At 49.0% G+C, this 26,807-nt stretch overlaps 1 protein-coding gene and 1 pseudogene across 2 annotated transcripts in view; one reads left to right on the forward strand and one right to left on the reverse strand.

Moving 5' to 3' along the window:
* The first annotated feature begins 2,124 nt into the window (after positions 1-2,124).
* LOC122432874 (NADPH--cytochrome P450 reductase) overlaps positions 2,125-26,807 on the forward strand; it is a 63,581-nt gene continuing 38,898 nt past the window's right edge. Inside the window, exons 1-2 of one of the 2 annotated variants that reach the window (XM_043455147.1) lie at positions 2,125-2,195; positions 4,642-4,695. The gene's annotated coding sequence lies outside the window, so the exon portion shown is untranslated. Of the gene's footprint in view, positions 2,196-4,641; positions 4,696-13,669; positions 13,786-26,807 lie in introns of those variants that run through there. The other variant, XM_043455146.1, reaches the window with a different exon arrangement.
* On the reverse strand, positions 14,144-25,650 carry LOC122433575 (annotated as a pseudogene).

Consider the following 26,807-nt stretch of genomic DNA (forward strand, 5'->3'; position numbering starts at 1 on the left):
CCCACTGACATGGCTGTTGGTAGGAGAGCCCAGTGCCTTGCTGGCTGTTGACAGAAGGCCCCCTCCTATAGCACATAGGTCTCTTCATGAGGCTGCTTGAAAGTACCCAATGTGCCAGAGGTCTGGCTTTCCCTCACAGCTGGTGATGCAAGAGAGAGTAAGGCAGAAGTTATGATGGCTGTTATAGTCCAGTTTTGGGAGTGGCATATCATCCTTTCTGCCTATGCTAATGGTCACGTCGGTCAGTCTCCTGATACAGTGTGAAAGGGGACTACATATGGCATGACTATCAGGGCACAGGATTGTTGGGGGCCGTCCTGGAGACTGGCTACCACAGTTGTCTCCTCTAAGACTTAGACAACCACCCCTCTTCCCTCACATACCAGGAGTCCGGCCATCACGTTCCCCTCCCCTTCCACCCTCACTCTCTCCCGCAGTCACCAAGGCCCAAGGTTGGGCCTCTAGAACACCTCTTTCACCAGTTACCCCATTTCACCCCCCATCCCCACCCAGGCAAGATCTTGGTCATGTCTCTCCTGAACACCCAGGCTCTTCTAATCCAAGATGTACATATTGCGTAAAACTTTCATTGGTTCCCCAGTGTACACAGACTCCTGTGTATGCTCCTGGGAACAACTCCTGGGTGAGGTGTTCAGCCCTGCTCACCACTCCTCAATGGGCCTAATTTGAGCCTCACCAATGTTCTCTAAGCAAAGTTATACCCCTTCATTGACCTTGTTAGCTCTGCCTGGAAGACATTCTTTTCATCTGTCTGTAAAACTCCTAGGCGTCCTTCAAAACCCATCTCCCAGAACCCTTCTATAACTGCCCAGGACAGTCAGTTTGTTCCTCTCCAGATACTCTCAGCCTCTGCTCACAACCTTGTAACCATCTAATCACCTGCCAGCCCCTCTTCACAACTATGAGCTTTCCCAGGGCAAGCACAGAGCCTGGCTCAGCTTGGGGTCCTCAGAACAAAACCCAGAGCTGGGTGCATCTGCAGGTAGGAGCTGGAGAGAAGATCAGGCTGGATACATTTAGCTGTGAGTGGGGAAAAAAACAAACCTAAATCAAACTGGCTTAACAAAGGAGGATCTTCATTATCTCACATGGAAAGAAGTCCAGAAGCAGGTGGGCAATTGGCATGGTGTGACCAGTGGGTCAGGAACCATTACTGGCTTTGTCCTCTGGCCAGTTCTCCTCGTGGCTACATGAGGGCTACAAGAGTTCCCACGTCACCAGCGGACATGACAACATCCAGAGTCATAGAGGGACCACGTCCTCTAAGATCTTTCTCTGGGGAGCCCCCTCTGTGCAGCCCCTCAGAAGACTTTCCCTCCTTGTTTCCTTGGCCAGAACCAGGTCATGTGTCGCTCCTAAGCCAGGTGCCATGGGGGAGACTGTCTGGGCACAGAGGCTGTTGGCAGGCAACCTTCCAGATTGGAAGGGAGTCACAGCCTGATCGTGAGAGCACGTGGGATATATTTATGGATGGAGCTGAGAAATGAGAGAGACTTTGGCATGTCTAGAGCAAGCGAGGTGAGATGTGAGGAAATAAGGTTGCCAAGGATGGGTTTCCAGACCCCTCGCCCACTGTAGTCATCTTTCCATTCATTCATTCATTCAAATAGTGACTGAATAGCTACGTGCTAGGTTCTGGGTCACCTATGGTCACCTATGAAATATGTATTACTACTTACATCTCAGAGTGAAGAAACTGGGCCCGCAGGTGGAATAACTTGTTCAAGCTCCCAGAGTAGGTGGGAACAGTCATATCTGTGTGGCTCACGATACAAAGTTCTGAGTCACCCCAAGAGAGGACCATAGGGAACAAGGGCAGGTTGCATGTCCCAAAATGGCCTCACTCGCCTGGGCCCTGAGCAGCCCCACAGGAAGGCTGGGCTTGGCTGGATGGGGCATCTGTGCTGTTTTGTAAGGGATGAGGGTTTCAGCCAGGGCACAAGCCATTCTGGAACCAGCTGTGCTTCCAGTGCCTGGCAGGAGCACTCGGGGTGGGGACGTTTCTCAGATATAGGTACCCTGGGCTCCACCCCTAATCCGTCACTCCACACCTCTCTGCTCCATAAAAGGATACCATGAGTCTCAAGCCCTGGGAAGGCAGGACGGTGCCTCAGCCCAGGAGCTGCCCTGGCCGGTTGGCCCCATCCAGGACATCCACACCTGCAGCTGCCCAGGTGGGTGTCTTTGCCCTCGGGGCAGGGCAGGAGGAAGGGGGAGGGAGGGGGCCAGAGGTTATGCACTGGAGGTGGCAGCCTTGCTGCTCCACCCTTCCTCGGCCTTCCTGGGAAGCCAGGTTCAGGGCAAGGAGGGCAGAGAGCAGGCTGCCTGGACCTGGCAGGTCAACTGGAACTGAGACTGAGGGTTGCTGAAGGCAGGGTGGCTGAACCCAAGCCTCAGTGAGGAGGTGGAGTCGCTGGCTGGGGTCTGTCCTGTCCCAGGCTGGGCGGGGTGGGGGTGGGGGGTGGTGTGAGAAGAAGGGTAGGGAAGAGGAAGGAGCTGGTGCGGGACTTGTCCTCAGCCTGTGCCCAGCACAGCAGGGAAACTCCTGGATAGGGCCGCTGAAGCAGGGCTCTAGTCCCGTCCCTGCCATCCTTTACTGTGTGATGCTGGACAAGTGCTGTGACCTCTCTGGTCTGAGTTTCTCACGTACAATAGGGAGGTGGGCTGGGATGATCTTAAAGACTCCTCTGGGCAGACCATCTCTGCTTTCGGTTTGTGGTGGGACTGGATGTGGGTGCCCCACCCTCTTCCACCTTCCACCCCACCTGCTCTCACCTTTTAGCCCCTCCTGCAGCCACTTCCTACTTCCGGCCTTGGGGCCCCAAGCCAGGGACTGGTGACTTTGAATACATTTTCAGGGCCTGGGGGGTGCCCAGGTCTTCATGGTCATCTTCCTTCTTCCCTAGGGCAGCCCGGGCAGGCATTTTTATTAGAGAGAAGGATTGTGAAATGCCCTCGTGACTGGGGAGGTGCAGGACAGAACTGTGAAAGGTGTGGGGCTGAGTCCCTGGAAAACCAGCCCTAATTTCTCTAGCTCTGTGTTTCTGGGGCCCCTTGCAGAGTGACAATGTGTGAGCTTGCCTGACCCCTGGCCTCCTGAAAGGGCCTCTTTGGCATACATGCTGCCCAGGGATTCCTCTGCCTAAGGGTTTGGAAGTCACTGCTCTGGAAGACCCAGGAAGGGGTGGGGGATGAGAACAAGCTTCATTTGCAAGCAGCACTACAGAAATGGATGGGGTTCCGCTTGCAGCCTGGAAAGATCCTGAACTCTCAGGGGGGGCAGGCACCAGCAGCCTCTGCAATGGGGGACCCCCAGGCACCCAGCTTAGGCCAGGAGCTGGGGTGTCCTCTGGAGATCTTCTAAAAAGGGGAGGAGGACTCCCTTGGTGGCTCAGTGGTTAAGACTTCACCTTCCAATGTAGGGGGTGCAGGTTCGATTCCTGATCAGGAAACGAAGATCCCACAAGCAGGCGTGTTCATGCATGCTTAGCAGCTGTCATGCCCGACTCTTTGTGACCCCATGGACTGCAGTACATCAGGCTCTTCTGTCCATTGGATTTCCTAGGCAAGAATACTGGACTGGGTTGCCATGCCCTCCTCCAGGGGATCTTCTCAACCCAGGGATCGAACCCATATCTCCTGCGTTGGCAGGCGTGTTCTTTACCACTGAGCCACCTAGATCCCACGTGCCCTGAGCCAAAAAACCAAAATGTAAAACAAGCAACATTATAACAAATTCAATAAAGGCTTAAAAAAATGGTCCACATCAAAAAATATTTTTAAAAAAATAAATAAAAAATAAAAAGGGAGAGAAGGTGTGACCAGAACAAAGGAGACACCGTCTACAAAGTGGGGTTGGTGGTCAAGGGGCTGCAGGCTGGCTGGGCAGCCCAAGGCAAGGCAGGAGTTTCTAGGGCTCCTTCCTTCTCCTGCTAAACCCTCATACTTCTTGAAAAACACGTTCTGGGGAATGAAACCAGAGTTGTTTTATTTATTTATTTATTTATTTTTCAGAGTTGTTTTAATTTCCTAAGCTACCACAGCTTTTTCTCTTGGCAGAGCCAGAATTGCCGAAATGATTAAAATAATCCTGTTATTGTCCTTGTGGATCTGCACTAGCATTTCCTTCCAGGTGGGAAGAGAGCTAGTCCCCTGTACTTACTGGTTCTGCTGGTTTGGTCCTGGAGCTCCAGCTGAGGCCTCCCCAGGGCAGAATGCTAATCCGGGTTGCCCATCTGGCCCTCGCCCCAGAACGGGAATAATCAACCAGCTGCCCTCCTGCCCAGGCTGCAAGGATTCATCTTTAGAAACCAGAGGACACACACACATCTTAGCTGATGGTTTCATCTTCCTTCAGCTCATTTCTCAAAGCAACTTTGGATGGGGGCTAGAATGAGAAACTGAGGCCCAGAGTCAGAGGCAGATTTCCACAAAGCTCAAGTCACTTAAGCTTCAAGATTCCCATTTGCTGAAACAATAAACGATGTGAAAACGATCACTGAAGACACGCTGAGTTTTACCTTTTCTGTCATTACAAACCATCCATCTGTGACTGTATTCAACAAAATGAAACAAGTTCTGGGAAATCATATTTGCAATATTGTGCTCTTTTTCTTGAAGGGGGCTCCTGTGAAAACTGCTGCAGTCCTGCCAGGGTCTCTTGGGCAAGAAGTGGTAAGACGGAGCATCCAAGTCAGTGAACTTTACCTCTACTGCCTCTGATCCTTCTGCCTGTCCCTTTCTACTCCCACCTCATCTCGTTGTTCTTACTGTTATCAAGGTAAAGGGTTGATATAGTCTACCTGCTTTGTTTAATCTGCAAAGGTGGGTGGTAGATTTATTGGAAATAGTTGGCATGGATCGTCTTACTTTCAAAATAAGCCTGTAATCTCTGTTACGGGGGATTAGAATAACTCATATTGTAAAAGGTGGATATTTCACGGGGATGGATGTCAGCTCATTTAAAGGGAAACTTAAGCCCATCAGAGATTTCATAGGTGGATGGGTTCCCTGAAAAGGCAGGAAGCGCCCAGTCATGGGATGTGGGCAAAGAGAGGCTGGAGGCCATTGTTTGCCGAAGAGGCTATTCCAGCTTTGGGGAGGAGGGTGTTCAGGCAGATGCAGTGTAAGAGGGGACCCTGAGAGCCTGCGGGGGCAAAAGCGTGGAAAGAGACCAACTGAGCGTGCAGGTGAGTGAATACAGGAGAGGAGGTCTGAGGATTGGGGGTCCGGCTTAAAAGCCTAGATGATCTCGGCCATGAGAGCAGCAGGGTATTATGTAGTTCAGGGTCTCCACGTTTGGGGCGGGTGGTTGTCACCAGGGCTGCTGCTGCTCTTTCTGACCCTATTCCCAGCTCTTCTCCCCTCCGGCGTGATTTCCCATTTCCATCTGCGTTGTCACTCGGCCCGGACCCTGCTGGACAGAGAATAAGGTACCTCTGTGTTTCTCCAGCCAGGATCCAGGAAACAGACTGTCTGCTCGTTACCTTATCACAGGTGCTGCAGAGGTAGACTCTGACACTGGAAAGGATCCGAGAGCCCAACGCCTTCACAAGCCCTCAGCTAGTCTGCATACAGGGCAGGCAGACCTCTGTTCTTTCATCTGTGACGTGGGAACAACAGTTCCCAGTTCTTGGGATGGGGTGAGGTTTTAATTAGATCTACGGTTCTCAAACTCCAGCCTCCATCACCATCACGGGGGGAGGGGGGGGCGGCGCTTTTGTTAAAACCCAGATTTCAGGACCCCCTCTACCCACCCTAGAATTTCTGATTCAGGTAGACCTTGAAAGGAGCCTGAAATGTGGCATTTCAAACCAATTCAAAGGTAATGGGAAAGCTCCTGGTTTGAGGGCTAACACTTTGAGAGTCATTGAACTATACCAAGAGGTTCTACATCTTGGCCAGGAGACCGCCAGCCCCTCAAAGTCAGGGACCAGCTCTAAATCACTCCCATTTCTGCCTAGTGATTGCTCAACACAGGCGCACGGCAGATGCTCTCAGCAAGAGCTGTCCGAACTGAATGTTAATGCAAACCAAGCATGCTCCTCCTCAGAGACTCTTTTTCAATGGCTAGCACTGGGTTCTGGTTGCCATGGCGACAGCTGGAGCAGAAGCCAGGAGATAAGGTAAACACTGGTGTTTTTTGCAATATTGAGGAGAGCAGGCAAAGGTCTTGTTCCAGCTGCGCGTGGACAAAAATGTGGAGGGAGGCAGGGAAGATGGGGCTTTCAAAACCTCGCGTTACAGAGACACCCTCCCATCTGCTTGGCAGCTGGCCCCAAACTGGGAAGGATTTAAACTTTGGTTGCATAACAGAGAAAGGAACAAAGGGAAGGGGGCTGGGAGGGAGGTTGTCTGTAGGAAACCGGAAAGAGGAGGGAATCCTGGTCTGAGAACCAATATATACACCCAGCGACTTAACCCATTATCCCATTTCGTCCTCACCCAAACCCCAAGGGGCCGCCTTTATAAGGATCCACAGAACCCGTCCAGTCACACAGCTATCTGGGCCTTGGTGTTAATCCAGATTGGAAACCTGATCTGCTGTTGCCAAAGACCAAGTTTGTTCTTTAATTTCAGGACTGCCTCTTTGCTGAACTTTGGACGTGGTTTAGAGAACCTAGGAGTGTGGGGGTGGCAGGGAGGCTATGAGAAAGGTTTGGGGAAATTTTAACACCCCAGGGAGCCAGGCAAGTCATCATCCTGGCTTCTCCCTTCAAAACAACTGTCCCTTCCTCCTTTATCTGCTTTTGTGTTTGGATCGACCTGAGCTGTGCCGTGTGGTGGACACGCCACCCCCCACGCTGTTCTGGTCACGTTAACCCCATAAGGCAGTGGTTCTCATATTCCAATGCGGAACAAAGTGAAGCTTATTTAAAATGTCAATTTCTGCCTGGCCTCCAGAGATTCTGATCCAACCGCTGCAGGTGGGGATGCCCTAGGAACTGGCAGTTTTAATAGGCCCATGACGATTCTGATGGAGGCGACTGGTGCCCTTTGAGACATCTAGCCAGGGCCTCCTCTGTCTCCTGTACCTACACGGTCCATCTGGAAGCCCCTAGTTTCAGTGATTTCTCATTCTAGCTCCCTGGCTGCCTCTGCCCTCCGCTCCTCCTAGCTGTTTCCCCCGGGGAACAATTCATGTTGTTGCCGAACTGGCTTCAGACTGCATGTCCACAGTTGCCCCCAGCGGGTCTGCCAGCAGGCCCCCACACACCCAACTGGCTTAGTAAACCCCACAGCTGAAGCCTCCTATCTATTTTCTAAAGATCTGGCTCCTGAGCAGCCAGAGAGCCTTTGGTCAGGCTGAGCCAGCTGCCCCTGACATCAGAAGGAACTACGACAATGTCTGCCCTTTGTAAAAGAGATTTGGGCAGAGGATCAACCCACTGACCAGAGAAAGATCAGATTTGGGGGATGAACCAGTCAGATGGGGCTGCTTCATTTCCCTGCCTTAGTTTTCCCACCTGTAAAATGGGGCCAAGACCAAGTGCTCATTAGAGACTTTCAGAAAGTTCAGAGTCCCCCCAGGCAAGAGGTCAGGCAAGAGGTTTGGCCAGGGGCTTAGAGGTGGCAGAATTGGGGCTTCAGGCTCCTTCTCCTGCTCCTCTTTGATGATAGGGCTCGCCTGTGTCCTTGCTTTCTGCCCTGATGCCACAGATCCATCCTTTGAACATCATAACAAACCTCAGAACACCAGGGAAAAGGGGGCGGGACAGGGTATTTCCTCCTCATTTTGCTGAGAAGGAAACTGATTTCTTATCTAAGGAGGCCAGGCATCTGGTAAGCAGCCGAAGCAGAATTTGACTCCTAATCTGGGGGTGGAGGGTGTGTGTGTGTGTGTGTGTGTGCGCGTGCTTGCAAGTGTGAGCTTAGTCACTCAGTTGTGGTGGAGGGTGTGTGTGTGCGTGTGCGCGCACGTGTGTGTGTGCGTGCTTGCAAGTGTGAGTTTAGTCACTCAGTTGTGTCTGACTGCAACCCCATGGACTGTAGCCCGTCAGGCTCCTCGGTCCATGGGCATTCTCCAGACAAGAATGCTGGAGTGGGTTGCATGCCCTCCTCCAGGGAATCTTCCCAACCCAGGGACTGAACCTGCATCTCCTGCATTGCAGGCAGATTCTTTACTGCTGAGCCACCAGGGAAGCCTGTACATCTGTGCTTTGGTGACCGCCTCATCCCTGGCCCTGTAGGTAGACAGGGCAGCTCCTTTGAACGTGCCTGGCGTGAGTTCCCGCTCAAGAAACTCCTTTCCTTCCTGTAAAGCAGGAACTTGGAGCTAGTCTGAGACTGCGCCCACGAAGGAGGAAGCTGGAGTCGGAGAGAACAGGGAGGAGCCAGGCCGACTGAACCCTCCGAGGCAGGCACTGCCCTGGGAGAGGATGAGGGGAGCACGCACCAGTGTGGAAATGGTACCACTCTGAAGTGAGAGTGGCACAGAGCTCCCCTCGCCCAGCTCCCACCAGGCTGGGAGAGTTTTCCCGGGGGAAGGGTGGCTCCCAGCGTTGGGGTGAAGCTGGGTGGATTTAGATGTGCTTGACACACACACTGGGGCTTCCCCAGTGGCTCAGCAGTAAAGAATCTGCCTGCAGTGCAGGAGACACAGGTTCCATCCCTGGGTTGGGAAGATCCCCTGGAGGAGGGCATGGCAACCCACTCCGGTATTCTTGCCTGGAGAATCCCACGGACAGAGGAGCCTGGTGGGCTACGGTCCATGCGGTCCCAAAGAGTCAGACAGGACTGAGCGACTGAGCATGTACTCACACGCCCACGTACCATACAATCATTGGTGGGCACAAGGCCCGGGACGCTTACTAGTTGTGGGAGCCTGGGGGGCTCGGGATAGTCCTTTCACCTCTCTGAGCCTCTGTTTCCTCATCTGTCCAGTGGGGATCATAGTGGACACTTGAGATTTGTGGTAACTGTGCTTAGGATCTAGTTGGTGCTCAGTAAATAGGAATTAGCTCTTCCTTCCATCTCGTGGCAAGTGGGAGCCCACTGCAAGGGCTCAGCAAATGTTCGGGTCTGTAGAACAAGGAAAGGCTTCAAGGGATCAGATTGATCAGAAGGTACGAATGTGAGGTACAGCCCTTGGCTTTGTGGGATGTAAACGTTTCTGTTTCAAGGACTTCCCTGGTGGTCCAGTGGCTACGGCTCTGTGCTCCCAATGCTGGGGGCCTGGGATCGATCCCTGATCAAGGAACTAGATCCCACATGCTGCAACTAAGACCTGGCATGACCAAATAAATATATATGTTTTAAACACTTCTGCTGCAAAGAGAAGCTCTGCTTTAAGGGCCAGTTTCTGCCCCCTCCCCCAGCCCCTAGGCTGTCTGTCTATTGTAGGTGCCTAGAGTTTTCAGGCTGTTCACATTCAGAAGAACCTTGGGTTGCAGACTGTGGGACAGCACTGCCCACAGCAGAGAAAGGCCCACTATACTAATGGTCCCTGTCTCTCCCTTAGACTAAGATCACACCTTCCTGATGAGTCCTTGATGCGGTGGTACCCACACCTTCACCCGGACAAATCTTCTCCCGTTCTCTTCAGGGGACACAGTCCTTGCAAAACCAAGAGCAGCTGTCAGGACAGGTCACAAAATCCTTGTCCTGCCTTGACCTCTGTCCAGTCCCCTGTCTCCCCCTCACCCCAGCCTTGGCTCCGGCTCCCATCCCTCACTCTCGTTTACGCAGGTCCAAGCTCCTTAACTCCAGGCTGCCTTTCCGGAATCTTCTAAGGCTCATCCTGCAAATACCTCCATGCTGCTTTCACTTGGCAGAACCTGGGGAACGGGAGGGGCTTCCCAGGTGGCTCAGTGGTAAAGAATCCGCCTGCAATGCAGGAGACCTGGGTTTGATCCCTGGGTCGGGAAGATCCCCTGGAGGAGGGCATGGCAACCCACTCCAGTATTCTTGCCGGGATAATCCCATGGACAGAGGAACCTGGCAGGCTACAGTCCGCGGGGTTGCACAGAGTTGGACACGATGGAGTGACTGAGCATACACGCTTGCACGCACGGGGGCAGGGAGGCAGAAAGAGGAGGCTTCTGAGAGACCTGCCCTGGAGGGACTCAAGACTGATGAGGGACAGATACTCTGAAGATACGATTTAAAATAGGAAATGCTCTGGGCCTTGGAGAGCTGGACAATAGTGAGTAGCCAACGCTTCTGGAGGGATCAGAGCACCTTCCAGAGGTGGGAGCTTTGGTAGGAGGTGGACATTATTACATAAACATGGAAAAGAACAACATTCCTAGTGGCTCAGCAGAATAATAAAAATGCACAGCATGGACAAAACTGGATGCATCCAGTTTTGCTCCAGTGTAGAATTTGTGGAAGAAAGTTGTAAAGATCAAGCAGGAAAGGTAAGTTAGGGCCAGGTTTTGAACTCTCCTCTTGCATTCCAGACTACAGCCATCCATCCGTTCCACAAACGGTCGTGCCCCTTTATAAGAACTGAAACACAAATAGGAATTCAGTCTCATCCTTTACAGTAATCAACCTGGGGTGGGAGTTGGGGGTGCCAGGGAACCTTGGTGGGAGTCTCAGGAAAAATCTGGATCTACCAGATCCATGGAGAGACTGAGAATCTGTTTCTTTTAAATCATGTTGGCGGAGGGGAAATGTACTTTCGGGAAGAGGACACAGGAAGAGCCGTGTAATCATAAGGGTGGTTGGTTCAGCTGTGCAGTCCAGCTGAATGCGATGACACTGTTAAGGCCGCTTGCTGACTTGACTTTTAGGCTCAAGGGACAAACAAAGCAAAGAACATGTTATGTAGAAGGCAAATGCTGTCAAGCTCAGTAATGAAAATATTCAGGCAGCTGAAATGACTGATACACAGCCCCTAATCAAAAGTAGTCCTTTGATTATTGATTATTAACAATTGCAAATATTTCCTCCTGGTTTGTCCTTTGCCTTTGGACTTTGCCTGTAGGTCTTTGTCACACATCATGTTTTGATTTTTATGTAGGTAGTTTTTTCAGTCATTTATGGCTTCAGGGGTTTGTGTTCTATTAAGAATTCAGAAAGGTGTCTTGGAGATTAACACAAATTCTCCCATGGTTTCTTGTAGGACTTTTCCTTTCTTTTCTTTCACTGGGATTAGTGGCTCAGAGAATCTTTTTTTTAATTCATTTATTTTTTTGGCTGCGCTGGGTCTTCACTGCTGTATGCAGTCTTTCTCTAGTTGTGGCGAGTGGGGGCTACTCTCTAGTAATGGTGCTTGGGCTTCTCGTTGTGGTGGCTTCTTTTGTTTCGGTCCATGGCCTCAGTTGCCCCTCGGCGTGGGGAATCTTTCTGGACCAAAGGGATCAAAACCATGTCCCCCACATTGGTAGGCGGATTTTTAACCACTGCAACACCCCAGAAGTCCCTCCTTTTTCTTCTTTTTAGAAATTATTCAAATCTTTTAACTATCAGAAGTTTATATTAGTGTAAGGTGTGAAGTGTGTATCCAACTTACATTTTTCCCCAGCTGGCTCCTGAGAGTGTGTTTTGAGAAGGAAAAGATAAGGGACAGCAAGGTCGGGCAGTGAGCAGAGCAGTAGAAGAGGAAGTTTCCCTGGCAGCAGGTGGAGAAGGAGCTGGAGGTGGCGTGTGAGACAGGAACTGTTGAGATCATCCAGGGGAAAGGTGAACCCAGGTATGCCAAAACTAGGGCAGGGACAGCAGGAAAGAAGAGATGTTGGGGAGGGTGGTCCTGGAGAAGGAATCTATAGGACTCAGTTACGGGCAATCAGAAAAAGAAAAAGAAGATATCTATCTCTGGCCCCAGGCAGGCCATTAGCAGAGAGAAAGAGAACTGAGTGTTCAGTGTCTTGGCTTCATATTAGCAGAGTGCAAGGATTCATGGGAGCCTCTTTGGGAAGCACGGGGGAGGTGTTCAACAAAGCCAGTGGAAAGGTGAGACAGAGTATCAGACATCTGGGGGATGAATTTCCCTCTTGCTCTCAAGGGTCCAGAAGATCCCCTGGAGAAGGAAATGGCAACCCACTCCAGTCTTCTTGCCTGAGAAATCCCATGGACAGAGGAGCCTGGCAGGTCCATGGGGTTGCCAAGAGCCAGACACGACTTAGTGACTGAAACAAGGACTCTTGAGGGCCTAATATAAGAGTTATACATTCAGTCCCTTAGTTAGACACGGATGTGCCCCACCTTGAAGGCTCTGGCATTTAAACAACCTGTAGGCGGGACTGGTTTATTGCGGTGAATCAGACCAGTTCCGGACAGACTAGAAGATCAGTCAGTCAGTCAGTTCAGTCGCTCAGTCGTGTCCGACTCTTTGCAACCCCATGTATTGCAGCATGCCAGGCCTCCCTGTCCATCACCAACTCCAGGAGTTTACTCAAACTCATGTCCATCAAGTTGGTGATGCCATGCAACCATCTCATCCTCTGTCATCCCCTTCTCCCCCTGCCCCCAATCCCTCCCAGCATCAGGGTCTTTTCCACTGAGTCAACTCTTCGAATGAGGTGGCCAAAGTATTGGAGTTTCAGCTTCAGCATCAGTCCTTCCAATGAACACCCAGGACTGATCTCCTTTAGGATGGACTGGTTGGATCTCCTTGCAGTCCAAGGGACTCTCAAGAGTCTTCTCCAACACCACAGTTCAAAAGCATCAATTCTTCGGCGCTCAGCTTTCTTCACAGTCCAACTCTCACATTCATACATGACCACTGGAAAAACCATAGCCTTGACTAGAGGGACCTTTGTTGGCAAAGTAATGTCTCTGCTTTTTAATATGCTATCTAGGTTGGTCATAACTTTCCTTCCAAGGATAGGAAGCCTAAAACTGGGGCCACGAGAAGGATCCTCTCTTTATACAGGCTTTTACAATTTTCAAAGTATTCATTCTTGGTTGTTGTTGGTGGGTCCCATTTTTAAAGATGGAGAACTGGTTCTGAACAAGTGAGTTGCCCCCCAACTGTTCCCAGAGGAATTCGTAGCAGAGCCTGAAATTAATAACAATAATAGGGACTTCCCTGGTGGTCCAATGGTTAAGACTCGCTGCTTCCAACGCAGGGGCCACATGGTAACAATAATAGTAATAATAATAATGACTTATATTTCTAGAGCACTATCGCACCAAGCTAAACTATTTACGAACTTGAGTTACATCACTTAATCCTCATAACCCTGTAACATAGTAACCAAGCAGGACGCATAGGTGGGCTTCTTACCTCTCAACCAAGGAAGCCAGACTTTCCAAACCAGAGGCGCCTTCTGCCCCCTCCCGCCTCTTTAGTCCAGTCCTGGCCCCCCACTTGCTCACCTCCTGCCCTCCGACCCAGAAAGCAGGTCAGCATTCCAACACTAGGCTGGACTGACCCCGACACTCGCCTCGCCATTTTCGAAGGCGAGGGAGCTGAGGACCGTGGATGAGAAAAAGCCACGAACACAGGCGATCGGCGGTCGGCAGGAGGAGGCCAGACGGCGAAGCTCACTGGCCACCGACCCTGCGGAACCGCCGTGGGCCGCGCTGGCGCCTCCTGCCAGGGCACTGCAGCCCGGCCCGGAACAGGGCGCCGGGCTCCCAAGGCCTCTAGGCAAAGCTGGGACCCTAAGGGGGCGTGGCCGCCAGGGCCGTACCAAGAGCGCGGACTCGCAGGGGGGAGGCCTGGCCCCCAGAAGCGAGCGCATGGGGTTGGGGCGGAGCGGCGCCGACGCCGGCCACGCCTCCACCCCCGTGACCGGCGCGGGCGGTGGTAGCGCCTCAGTGGTGTGGGCCTGCGTCCTGCTCAGATGTCTCGAGTGCAGCCGGCCGCCTGTGGTGAGTGCGTGCGTTCGCTGGGGTGGGATTGGTGGGGTCCGGGCGCCAGGGTTCCGGGTGTCGAGGCTCCAGGGCCCGACGCCTTCTGGCTTCCTCGGCCGCCCGGGCTCCCGGCGCGGGGGCAGTCTCTCGGGTCGGGTTGGCTGCCTGTTTCGCCCGCCGTTCCCGCGGAAAGCGCGGCCCCCATCTCGGCCCTTCCTGGGGGTGACCCTCCCCCCCCCCCACCAGCTGACCTCTTGCGGATGCTTGAGGGTTGTCGTTTCCACGGCCGAGGGCGCACTACGGGCCTCTTCGACGGAGAATTGGGTCTCGGCGTGAGAAAACTCGGGCTCCAGCCCCTCACGCCTTCATCCTCGGGCTAAACCACTTTTCCTCTCGGAGCCTCAGTTTCTCCGTCTGTACAGTGGGCCTCAGGAGGCGGCCAGTTCTTGGGTTCAGTCACGTAGGACGCGCTCGAGTGTGGGTGGGACCCCAGCCTGACCGCGCAGCACCAGGTGGGCTCAGGCTGGGGCTCAGGGGAGCCCGCAAGGCCGGCCTCTCCTGGGAAACGTTCTCGGTGCCGGCGGCATCCCTGGGAGACAGTGCTCCTCGCGGGCAGGGGTTTGCCGGGCTCTGCTGGGCAGCCGTGACCTTCTTCGCTCTTGGGAGCAAATGAGTTAAAGGGTGAGGTCTTCTGGGCGGCGGGGGCACTTGACCTCGACTTTTTTGCTTTTTCATTTCTCCACGAGAGTCACCATTGTGTGAGTCGGTGACCACACTGAGAAGTTCGGGGCAACTTCAAAGAACGTGGCTACCTCCTCTCTTAAGACCAGCAAACTACAGCCTTCCCTCTGAGCTTGGCGGGAGTGGAGAATAGTGCTAAGACCAAGGGAGATGGGGCTGGAATGGGTAGTCCTGGGTCTGACACCTTGGCATCTTGACAGGACCACAGGTTTTTACAGTCTCTTTTAGCCACCCCCCCCCCCCAACCAGGTTGAAATTCAAAAGAGAGGGTCTTGGAGGGTGACTTTGAGAACTGTGACATTGCACCTAAGTGAACATTTAAATAACCTCTGTGATTCAGTATCCTCACTGTGTGTTCCTATAATTCACAGGCCGGCCTGTTTGGGGAGAAGACATTGATTCATTAACCACTCGCAAGTTCTATCTACACAAATCCCTTCTGAGTGGTTATGGGGTTGTCTTGATCAGAAAAAAGTCCAAAAGTCTAAGTTAGTAAAGCAGTGAACCCAGAAGAAATCACTTTCTTTTCTTTGTGTCCCTCTAAGGAATTTTCATTTTCTTTTTGAGGAGTGGTCAGTTCTTGACCTCGTGATTTTAATAATACCTAGTTAAATCATGTCTAAAAAAATAGGTCTGCATTTCAGAGAATGGAATATTGGCTTCCAGTTGGGTTGTAGTGTTGACAGCTTCACAGTGATGGTAACTCTTCCCAAATCCTTCGTGTCTAGCACTTGAAAATGTTACAGGTAGGTCTGAGGTGAAAGGAACCCCAGGGATGTACTTCAGCACCTGGAAACAGCAGCCTTGACCAAAGCCTGCATGAGTGAGGCAGGTGAAACTCCTGAGTGAGTTTGTAAACAATTCATGAGATATTTCAGATGTTTGTTTCTGGACAAGCCAGAAATTTTAGGACCTGCTGGTCACTCTGAATTGATCCCTTAACTCTTTGAAAATCAGAATCTGAGTTAAATAAAGTTCATGTGTACTTAGGAGAGAGACCATTTGAAATCAGAACTGCTTGGCAAATTCAGCACATTTACTCACAAACTTTTCAAGTTCATAAAAAATGTAGCTCTTAAGCAATCCCTTTTGGTTTTTCTTTTTTTTAGTTTCTTTCCCTTTGGGAGGCTTCTTTAATTGCAGAACTTTTCATGGTTCCATACAGCCCATCTGCCATTGCAGCATCTCTGCTTCCTCACACTTTGGAAGGGGGCGAGCCCTGGATGGGGTGGTGGGGGCCAGGAGTATCGGGGAAACTGAGTCCCAGCTCAGGCACGAGCACTGTGCGCCTTTCACCAAACCGCCCAGGGGCCTCAGTTTAGTGCTATGGGATTTAACTTATGTGTCAGATTCATTTCACAGATAACACCAGAATAAAAGTGAAATAGAGAAGTGATGGTTTTTATAAAAATATATTTTATTCTGTTTACAGAAATGCTACGTGCTCATTATTTTTTAAAATACTATTATAGAAATACTCAATATGATAGTGATATAAGAGTGAACATCCTTCATAGCCTTGCTGCTGCTGCTGCGTCGCTTCAGTCGTGTACGACTCTGTGTGACCCCATAGAAGGCAGCCCACCAGGCTTCCCCGTCCCTGGGATTCTCCAGGCAGGAAGCCTTACACTGAGACAAAAAAGTTACTGCTAGTCATGTAATATATATTCTCCAGATATTTTTCCTTAAATATAAAAGCACTTATTACCTAGGTTTTGTTCTTTTACTTAAAACAGCAGGAATTTTTTACTATTGAAATTTAAGACAGAGAATTAAGATGAAACTAGTCATGCTGTTGTGAGTCTTACTTTTTATTACTTAACATGATGTCTTTCTATAACACGATGTAAATAGCTACCTCATTTCTGTTTTAAAACCTCATCCCTATTAAAAATGACAGTAGCCCAGTAACCAGTATGATTGAAAAAAATTTGTTGTTTGAGGCCTTTTACTTTTATGAATTCTGCTACAGGGATTAGCCTTTTCTTTATCTCTTGGCAATTGGACAAATATTTTTATATAATGAATTCTTAGAAGTGGAAGAGCTAGAATATTTATGAGCTTTTAAAAGTATTCATTTAACAGATAGTGACTACCTACAGTTATACAGGTGCTATTTGAGGTGTCGAGCCTATTGCAGTGAAGAAAATACACAGGTCCTCTGTGGATCTGACACATGGCTTGTCAAATGATGATGTAATTTCAGACTTAACTTTTAATTATATGTCAGTTCCATTTGAAAATTAAAATCAGAAAAAAAGTGAAGTGGAGAAATGACTTTTTTCTAAAAGTGTATTTTTTCTGTTTACAAAAATATTCAGTGCTCGTTATGAAAAGACTATTATTACAGGAAATTCCCTGCTAGCCCAGTGGTTAGGACTCCTCAGTTTCATTCCAGGGGACATGGGTTAACAATCCTTGGTCAGAGAACTAAGATCCTGCAAGCTGAGTGGCACAGCCAGAAAAGAAAAAAAGACAATTACAGAAATGTGCAATATAGACAGAGAACATTCTTCATAGCCTTACACTGAGACGTTTTCCATATGGAAAAAATAGTACAAAGGAGTATGTGTGTTTGTAAAAAAAAAAAAAAGGTATGACTTTAAATGTCAGTAGATATTGCCAAACTTCCCTCCAAAAATCTTAATCTTACGTTCCCACCAACAAAGACGCGTCATTTTTAAATTCCTAATTCTAAGGCCCGTCGGTAGCCACTAACAGCAGCGATGCTTATATTTCAGGAAAAGTAGGTGCAAGACACTTTGTGCTAAGTTTGTATTAGGTGTATATGTTTTTCTCTTTCTTTCAAGTTCTTCTGATGATCCCAAAGCCTGGTGTTTCCATACCCACTTCACCCCTGGGAAGGCTGTCTCAGAGATGAAATCACTTGCTCAAGTCCATGAGGGTAAAACTAAGGCCTCACGAAGGGCCATTCGGCTTCAGAGCCCTCCCTCCTCTCTTTGTGCACTGTTATCTCATTTTCTGACTGTAGAGGACATTTTTTTGTGGGGGGAGTGGAAGGAAATCTAACACATGGTATTACTGAGTAATATGATTGTTCTTCCTCGATTCTGTTACTGCAGTGTGCAAGTGTGTGCATCTCATATGTCTCACCATGCATCTCATTATAGTGTAAGAAACATGAGAGTGTCTCATACAGAGATGGATGAAGCCAGTTCTTTTATCATCATCATTATTATTATTATCATCACCGTCATCATCATGATCAAACTGGAGGACAAAACTTGTTTTCTTGTACAGTTATCTGGCAGGTGATGGAAATGTAGGCTCAGGAGCAGGTGGAGAAAAGCTCCTGGGTCAGAGGTAGCATTCCAGCTTATATTTAATAGGTACCAGCTTATACAGGCCCACAGCTGGCCTTACTTTCTTCATCCATAAAGCAGAGGAAAGAGTCCCAGCCCCACTGCCTCCTGGAACAGCTCAAGAGGTGTTTATTTTTGGCAGTGAATTCCCTATGTTCTTGGATACGTTTCCATCCCTGAGGAGGGACACTTGAAAGACACACATTTGGCCTCTGGGGTCTGGTTCAGCCCTGGCAAACGCTGATGGGGAGGGGACCAAACAGAAGTAAACACCAATGACAGATGTGTTGAGCTCCTTCTGGATTTAAGGTGTGTGAGGCATTTCCTCTTGGTGTTGAGCCCACTGTGCCCTGGGGAGTGCTCAGGAAGAGCTCTTTTTCAGAGAATTTCTTTTCTTTTCTTTTTTTTTTTGGCGGCCCTGGGTCTCCATTGCAGCACGCGGACTTTCTCTAGTTGCCCATCAGTGTGTGGATCTTAATTCCCCAACCGGGGGTCGAACCCATGTTCAAAGGCAGACTCTGAACCACTGGACCACCAGGGAAGTACCTGGGACAAGTCCTCTTTATGTGGGGTATCCTGCAAGGCTCAGCAGAAAAGGGGGCATCTGAGTTGGATCTTGGAGGTTAGGTAGGAATTCTCTGAGCCCATCAGGGCACACCAGATCTGGGGCATGTAAGGATGTAGGTTGCCTGAGGCTTGGAAGTGATCGGGACTTATCTGAAGGGGTCTTGTGAACCATGCTACATGATAGGAAGGCTTTTAAATAGGTCAGGGATGTAGCCAGCACAGAACAGTGTATTCTGGTCTTGGGTTTCCGGACCTTCTTAACTTCCCTCTGGGTAAATCCATCATTTAGGAAGCTGACTCTGCCTAAATCTGTATCACACCATTTTAGAGCTCTACATCCTCAAAAGTGTTTTTTCTTCCCCATCCTTTTCCCCAAGTGAGGTGTTCACAATAGCCGTGCACCTGTGGGGGGTGTGTGTAACTGTGGCAGAGGAGTGCCACTGTGCAGACCATGGCTCTTGGAAGGCTTGTGGCTGCTGTTGGTTGGGTCCTTTGGAGCCAAATTCATCAACCTGTTATGCCTGATGCTGGTTGGCATGGCAACATGCTCAGGGATGTTGTGAACAAAGCAGCTGGGGGACCTGGTCCTTTTTCTGGGTGGCTTGTGGAGAAAGCCACTGACATGGGGGGCTTATTTATTTCACTTATAAAGAGGGGTTCCAGTGGGGGGTGAACATCTAAAAATTATCCTTTCATTGGACTGCTAGAGGGTGAGGCATTCTGATCTGTACAGAGCTGAGAGAATTGTACACGTGCTTCCCAGAAATTAATCCGTTTCAAGGCTAAACTAGAACAAAGGGATGGGCGAAACTGTGGTGCTCTCAGCCATAGACTGTTTCTCAGTATATGGATTCTTTGGGAAGTGACCTGTGGTAGGAGAATAGAATGGAAAAAGCAGACTTTTGTCCCCTGGTTATAATCAGAGAGGAAGACAGACTCTGTAAGGGTACTCTCATGTGGGGTTATGTAATTCGCTTCTAAGTGAAAGTCATGAATGATGTTTAGTCATTTTTTAAAAAAATCTCCCCGAGTTCTTATCTCCAGTGCCTTCTCCCTTGGCCCTGTCCACCCCATTCCTTTTGCCTGAGCTTAGCCTTTCATATCACCTCGGAGCACCTTGGTCAGGTAAGAGCGCCTTAAGAGCACCTTGACCTCAAGAAACTTTGGTCCTCGCAGCATACACCATGTCCTCGAGCCGGGTAGGCTGGGTCTGTACAAAGGTTTGAGGGCTGGGTAGGAACACATGAACTTGTGCTCACCCGTGAACCCCATGTGCTGACTCTCTATCTGTAGGTTGCTTGAGGTCGGCTTTCAACACTGTAAACAGGGGTGGCGGTTCTTAAAAACACAGGACAGTGGATCAGCCAATTGTGCCCGGCTTCTTTCAGGGGTGGGGTTTAGGGAGGTATGCATTCCAGGCAGGGAAAAGTGTCCCACTAGGAATTTGTGGTCTTGTGAAGAAGGGCATTTGTCGGTTTCAGTTAGGGTTGCAGAACCTTGGTGATTATGAAACCACACGGCGTTGCCGGGACACATTGGACACAGTCACTTATGTAATGTGATTTGCAAACTCTGAAAGGTCACTGAGCGTGACGGCAGAGACGGGCAAGCCTGTCCCGCCCGAAACCCTCACCAGTGAGGCCTCTGCCCCTCCTAGTGACTTCACCATCCCCTGGTCGCTGAAGCTCTAGGAACAGAGGACATTTCCACTTTCCCCTCATATTCACTCTGGGTTGCCACCAGCACTCCATCCTGACAGTTTTTAGCCTTTGAATCCCCTTCCACTGCTGTGGTCTTTCTGTGGCCCCTGTCATTTCCTGCCTCACCAGCCCTTGAATTGGCCTCTCTGAGTCCATAATTCTCCCTCCTGCTCCTCCCCATCACTTCTCATGATCTGTCCATGGTACCATTGCTCGTTATCACCCTTCCTTTGCTCAAGAATACAGTCTCACTGTCTTAATGTGTTCTCTTTATTTTTCCTTCTTCATCTGCTTCCACCACGAATATGGAAGTGTTCAATCACTTTAGTCGAGTCTGACTCTCTGCAACCCCATGGACTGTAGCCCACCAGGCTTCTCCATCCGTGTGATTCTCCAGGCAAGAATACTGGAGTGGGTTGCTGTTCCCTCCTCCAGGGTATCTTCTCAACCCAGGGATTGAACCCACATCTCCTGCATTACAGGTAGATTCTTTACCTACCTGGGAAGCCCGAATTCTTTAACATCTTGAACCACCTGGGAAGCCCGAATATGAAAGTAGCTTATAATAAAAGGAGTCTCATTCTCCCTCTCCCTAATGGCAGTGTGGTTGGAACAGAATGTGATTTGTCGGGGACAGAGAAATCCCCACCATTTCCGCATATGTCAGCCAGCCCATAGAACAGTGCCGGGCATGTGGTAAGCCCTCAGAAACACTAATGGGATGAGTGGAGGATGAGTGCCTATGATTTCTCTCTCCCAAGTGTCTTGCCAAACTTTCTGCTGCATATTGACTGAGATGCCAGTATTGGGTCTGATCTGTGTTTTTTTAAGATTATTCTAAGATATAATATGAGTTTTTGGTACAATTTTAGTTTTCCATCTAGTTGTGACATTTTAAATGTTTCAAGTTCCTCCTGCTTTTGGTATTTGATTCAGTAATTGTTTTTTAATTGAAGAAGGGAAATAAACATTCCAGGCAGTCCACAGCTCAGCAGCTCATGGTTTAGTGCAGGTGGTATAATAATCATGGACACTTTTACAGACACTGGGAGACAGTCCTCTATCCCCACGGGATTGGGGACTGATTCTTCCCGACTCGTTCATGCTGTTCTGTTGTGAACCTCAGATAACCCACCTGCCCAAACCTTGCCACCTGAAAGCGTGGTGTTACTCGGCAGGCAGAGATCATGGAAATGACCTTCAGTTGTGCTCATACAACTTGATTGACAACAAGTTGTATTGTTGATTGACAACAAAGGCCTTTAATGGGCAGCAGTGGCCTAATGTCAAGGCAAAATACAGGCAGAGCTGGGGATCAAAACAATGCCACCTGAGGCCCGAGCCTGACCTCATGATAAAAGCTGGCCCCCGGAAAGCGCACGGCCACGTCTCTGAACGCTGGCCTCCGTCAGCGCCTCCATCACTGGGTGCGGAGCCGCTGCCCAGAGTGGCCTTGTGTGGCTGCCTGGTCCTCACTGCCCTGGCAGAGAGTCAGTCTTTGAACAAAAAGGCACCATCTACTGCTGGCTGAACCTGGGGTGACCAGCCAGCCTGGGAACCACCTGGGAGGATGGTGAACCAGGATTGGGCTTCTCCGTTGCTCATCTGTGGGTAGCCAGTGATGGCTAGAGCAGTGACAGGATCTCACACGGCCCTTAAATCTCCCTCTTTGAGTTGCTGGCTGTGGGACCTTCAGTAATTTGCTGGTTTCTTAGGTTTGTGTCTGTGAAATGGGTGAAGTATTTGCCTAAACAGGATAATCATAAGCGCCAGAGAGCTTGTATGAAGTGCCCAGCGTGGTGCTTGGCCCACGGTGCCCTTTGGGTGGGTGCTGTCTCTAGGCCTGCCCTCTGCCAGCTGAGCAGGCAGGCAGTGCACGAGGCGCTGATGAGGATCCTGCAGCCTTTCTGTCCCCTGCGGTGCTCAGGCTGGCTTTTTGGGGGTCAAGGTATTAACACTTGCTGCTCAGCAGTTATGAGGACTCCTGGTTGTCAGATTCTCAACACTGGCTGGAGAAGTCCAATGATGATGAGTAAGACTTAATGTGAGCTTCAGGAGCTCGTAATCTGGTGAGAGAGGCAGATACGGAGGTGACTATAACCTGAGGCAAAGGCTGCCATGTGCCAGAGCTGAGTGTGGCCATGAAACCAGGAGCCAAGGATCTATGGAGGAAGTGGCACTTGTGAAGGGACAGCTTTGATGGCTACAGAAATTAAAGGAAGAACATCCTCTGGGGGGAAGGCAGTGAAGCAGAAACAGGCAGCAGTGTAGCAGGTGTGTTTTGGGGGGCTGATAGGAAGGCCTCACAGTGAGGATACTACTGGATTTTTTTAAAAACCTTTTTATTTTTAACCAATTTTTGACTTACAGAAAATTGCAAAAATAGTTGCGAGTTTCCTTATATTCCTCACCCAGCTTCCCCTGATGTTAGCATCTTACAAAATTATAATAAAACTAGCAAGAACAGGCAATTAAGATCAGCATGGTATCATGAACTGTAAACCAGGGGTCGACAGACTTTTTCTATAAAGGATCAGATAGTGAACACTTGAGGCTTTATGGATCAGAAGGTCTCTGTCCCAGCTACCAAGTCTGTTGCTTTAGCAAGAAAGCAGCCATAGATCATCTGTAAATGAACAAGCATGACTGTATTCCAGTAAAACTTTATCTTCACAAGTAGTCAGCAAGTTGGGCGTGGCCTGAAGACTGTAGTTTGCCAGTCCCTGAATGAAGCTCCACCCCTCATGAGAATTTCACTTGTCTTTCCACTCATCTTCTCTCCACTCCAGGGTCTCACCCAGGATCCCACAATGCCCCGAGTTGTCAGGTGTCCTGAGTCTCCTCCAGTCCCTAACAACTCTCCTTTCCTAACCCTGATGCTTTAGGAGAGGGCCAGTCCATTGTTTTGTAGAATGCCCCTCGGTTTGGGTTAGACCAGTGCTTTCTTGTGATTGGTGTGAGGTTATGCATTTGTGGCAAGAGCACAACAAAACCAGTGATGTGTCCTTCTCAGTGTCTTGTCTCAGGGGTCCATTGCTGATGATGCCTACCTTGACCTCTTGATTAGGTTGGTGTCTGTGGCAGTTTTCCACTGTGAAGTTTTTATTTTTTCCGTTTGCAGTTTTTTAGGTATCTTGGAGGAGATAACTTTGAGACTATGTAAATCCTGTCCTCCCCACCCTACCCTTCCTCGGAACTTTTTGCCCACTGATTTTAACACATCCCTTGGTGGATCTTACCTGCAGTAGTTCTTACTGTGGTGTTTCTCTAATGGTAGTCCTGTCTCTTCTTCTTTCCTTCTAATACATTTATTAGTCGGAATTCTACTGTGAGGAAGGCTTGTTCTTTCTCTCCCATTTTTATATCTGGACGCATGGAATGTTTATTTGTCCTACGGTTAAAAATCCATTAGCAGCAAGCAGTCCAAAGAGGAAATTAAGAAAATAATTTCATTTATAGTAGCATCAAAAAGAACAAAATACTTAGGAATGAATTTAAACAAGGAGATGCCAGTCTTTTGCACTAAAAACTGCAAAACATTGCTGAAAGGAAATGAAGAAGACTTAAATGGAAAGATATTCCTCTTCATGGACTGGAAGACTTAATATTAAAGTGGCATTATCCTCACTCTGCTCCAAGCAATGTACAGGTTCAGTGTAGTCTCTATCAAAATCCCAATGGCTTTTTATGCAGAAATGGAAAAGCTGATTCTGAAATTACTATAGAATTTCAAGGAACCCCAAAGAGCCCAAACAATCTTGGAAAAGATCACACTTGGAAGACTCATACATACTAATTGCAAAACTTGTTTCACAGCTGCAATAATTAAGACAGTGTGGTCCTGTTATAAGGATAGATAATGGGCAGATCAGTGGTATAGAGTTGAGCCTCCAGAACTTAACACATTGCGTATGATTAATTGATTTTTTTTCTTTTTGACAAAGGTGTCAGGGCCATGCAATAGGGAAAAAATAGTGCTGGGACAACCAGATATCCACATATGAAAGAAAGAAGCTGAACCCTTGCCTCACACCATATACAGAAATCAACTCAAGATGGATCAAAGATCTTAATGTCAAAGCCAAACTGTGAAAATCTTAGAAGAAAGCAGGGGTTAATCTTCATGATCTTGGATTTTGCAATGGTTTCTTAGATATGACACCAAATCACAAGCAACCAAAGGAAAAACAAAAACAAAAAGCAGATAAGTCGGTCTGTTATGGACTGAATGTTTGTGTCCCCATAAAATTCAGTGTTGAAATCCTAACCCTGAAAGTGATTAACTGCTTCTTCTCTGCTCTCTGCCATGTGAGAATATAAGAAAGCAGCTGTCTACAAAACACACAGTGGGCTCTCACCAGACATGGAGTCTGCTCATGCTCTGATGCCAAGATCTTCTCACCCTGCAGAACTATGAGAAATAAATGCTTGTTGTTTTAAATCTGCAGTATTCATAATAACAGCCCCAAGCTGAGACATGGACTCGCTGTTTCTGTAGCCAAATAGCTTAGATTTTATTCATCAGTCTGCAGAATCGTTCCTCTTTCAGAAATGATAGATGCCATCCAAAGATGTGTCTGATATCCTTGCTTTTTAACTGTTGGAGCTCGCTGAATCGAAGCAGCTGAATTTGACGCACCTCCGCTGCCACCTCCTTCAAGAATTAGCTCATCTCCCTGGGCTTGAGATACCGAGCAGGCAATGTCTGGCCACATCCAGACCTTGTGGAGTTATCTTTTGCCCAAGAAATTTTGGATTTTGACAAGAGAGCAAGTCTCCTGAGTGATCACATGGATGGGGAAATGAGTGTACAGAGACCTGATCTTGTAATGGAAGCCCAGTGCGACACCCTTGATCTTGTTCTGTGTGTGACTACAGATAATGCCAGTGATAGCCAGGTCCTTCCTGTCTCCCCACCACTCATCATCCCGGAGCCTCTTTTACTTTCTGAGGAAGCCGAGTTCTACATTAAAGTGATTGAAGACCCTCCGCAGGGTGGCCCGGGAGCCCTTCACAATCATTGTGCATCCCTTCAGAGTGATGTCAGCCTTTTCTAGAATCTTGATGGTCTGATTGCTGAGAATGGGCTTCCTCCCCACAGTAGATGCAGCAGAGAGGATGCCCCATCCCCCACTCTGTGCCACTCTTGGGGGATTTTAGTTCCCCGCTAGGGATTGAACCAGGGCCTTGGGAGTGAGAGCATGGAGTCCTAAGTACTGAACCACCAGGGAGTTCCCGACGCAGTTTATTTGTAATCTGCTTCTGCCCTGAAGAAGTGATCCACCGACGTTCTCTGAGCGCCTGCCATGCGTTCTCTGCAGTTTTACCCATATTATCCTCCCAGCAGCCCTTTTGGAATTATTAATGATGATGATCCCCCACTTCAGATGGGCAAGCAGCTGAGGGAAGTCAAGTTTTGCCCACAGTCACAGAACGATAAGTGGCAGAGCAATTTCGAACTCATTTTATTTAGAGCTATGACCCCATTTTACCTGCAGGCCCTTCTGGTTCCTCTTCACTCACCCCCTCTCCAATTCCTCCATCTCTGCCATTTTGTACCCTCTCCCATCAGGAAGCCATCCTAAGCCAGTCTCTGCCCAACCGTGAACTGCGCTGGCCAGAACCTGCACTGTTCGTTTTGGCAGGGAAGTAACTGTGTGTCTTATCTCTTGCCATAGAAAGGAGGACATCTCCTGACCTAGTTTGTCTTCTCCTGTTTAGTTAGCATGGTGCTGGGTACGTGGGCATGGAGGACCCACTCTTGTTATGAGTGGAGCTGTTCCCCCTCAGTGCAGTTTCACTCTGGACAGTTGTCTTCAGATCAACATCACCATCAGTATTTCTGTGGTTCTTTGCCGTGTTGCCACAGGCATCCTTTATGTAAAAGCCAAACAAGGACTAATAATACACCTGGTTGACTAAGATGAGAAGTGATTCATGCTGGCGGTGGTAAAAACCAGTCTGCAGGTTTGGTTCACTAAACTGCCAAGTCCCAGACGCTTTTCATTGTGTCCCTCTGCCCCAGTTTTTCTGTTTCATAAAGCAGTGGACTAGAGAGAAATCAAAGAAAAGATGGGGCTATTTTACTCCCCTCTGCGTTTTAGCCCCTCCTCTGTGAAACCACTCCTAGTGAGAAAAGTCACAATTTTTAGGGTTGCAATTCAGATATTCCTTTTGGAAAGTAGTCTTGGTTTCCTTTGATGTGACTGAAGTGTAGGAATTCAAGAGTCACCAGATGATGAAAAAGTAGTTACTCGCTTTCTCTAGAGAATACTAGAATGGGGGCATTTGGAAATTTGACATAATACTATAAATATTGACATATAAACAAAACAAAGTAAACAAAAACCTACCCATAGTCCCTAACACTGTGAAGGAATAAATAGAGATAGGTAGGTTTCTGTTTCCTTTGTTTATCTTCCTGGTGAGATGGTTTGGAACAAGGACAGGCTACTCCTCACACCAGAGTGGACAGGTGAGCTTGAATAGACGTGTCATTCGTCTTTCCATTCTGACCGATGGAGGTTGACAGAGACCTCACTGACCTTGTCTGCTGATGGTAGAAAAGTGCAGACAGAGGACTATCAGGGTTTGGCAGGGGTTCCGACTCCTACCTGTGTGTTCTTAAAGCCCGGAAGAGTTGCTGCGGCACCTCTTTGAGTCATTTCAAACCTTCTGAGCTCTCCTCTGGGTCTGCCCTCTGCCGCGC

The sequence above is a fragment of the Cervus canadensis genome, chromosome 32 (assembly GCF_019320065.1).
Source record: "Cervus canadensis isolate Bull #8, Minnesota chromosome 32, ASM1932006v1, whole genome shotgun sequence".
Classification (NCBI taxonomy): Eukaryota; Metazoa; Chordata; class Mammalia; order Artiodactyla; family Cervidae; genus Cervus; species Cervus canadensis.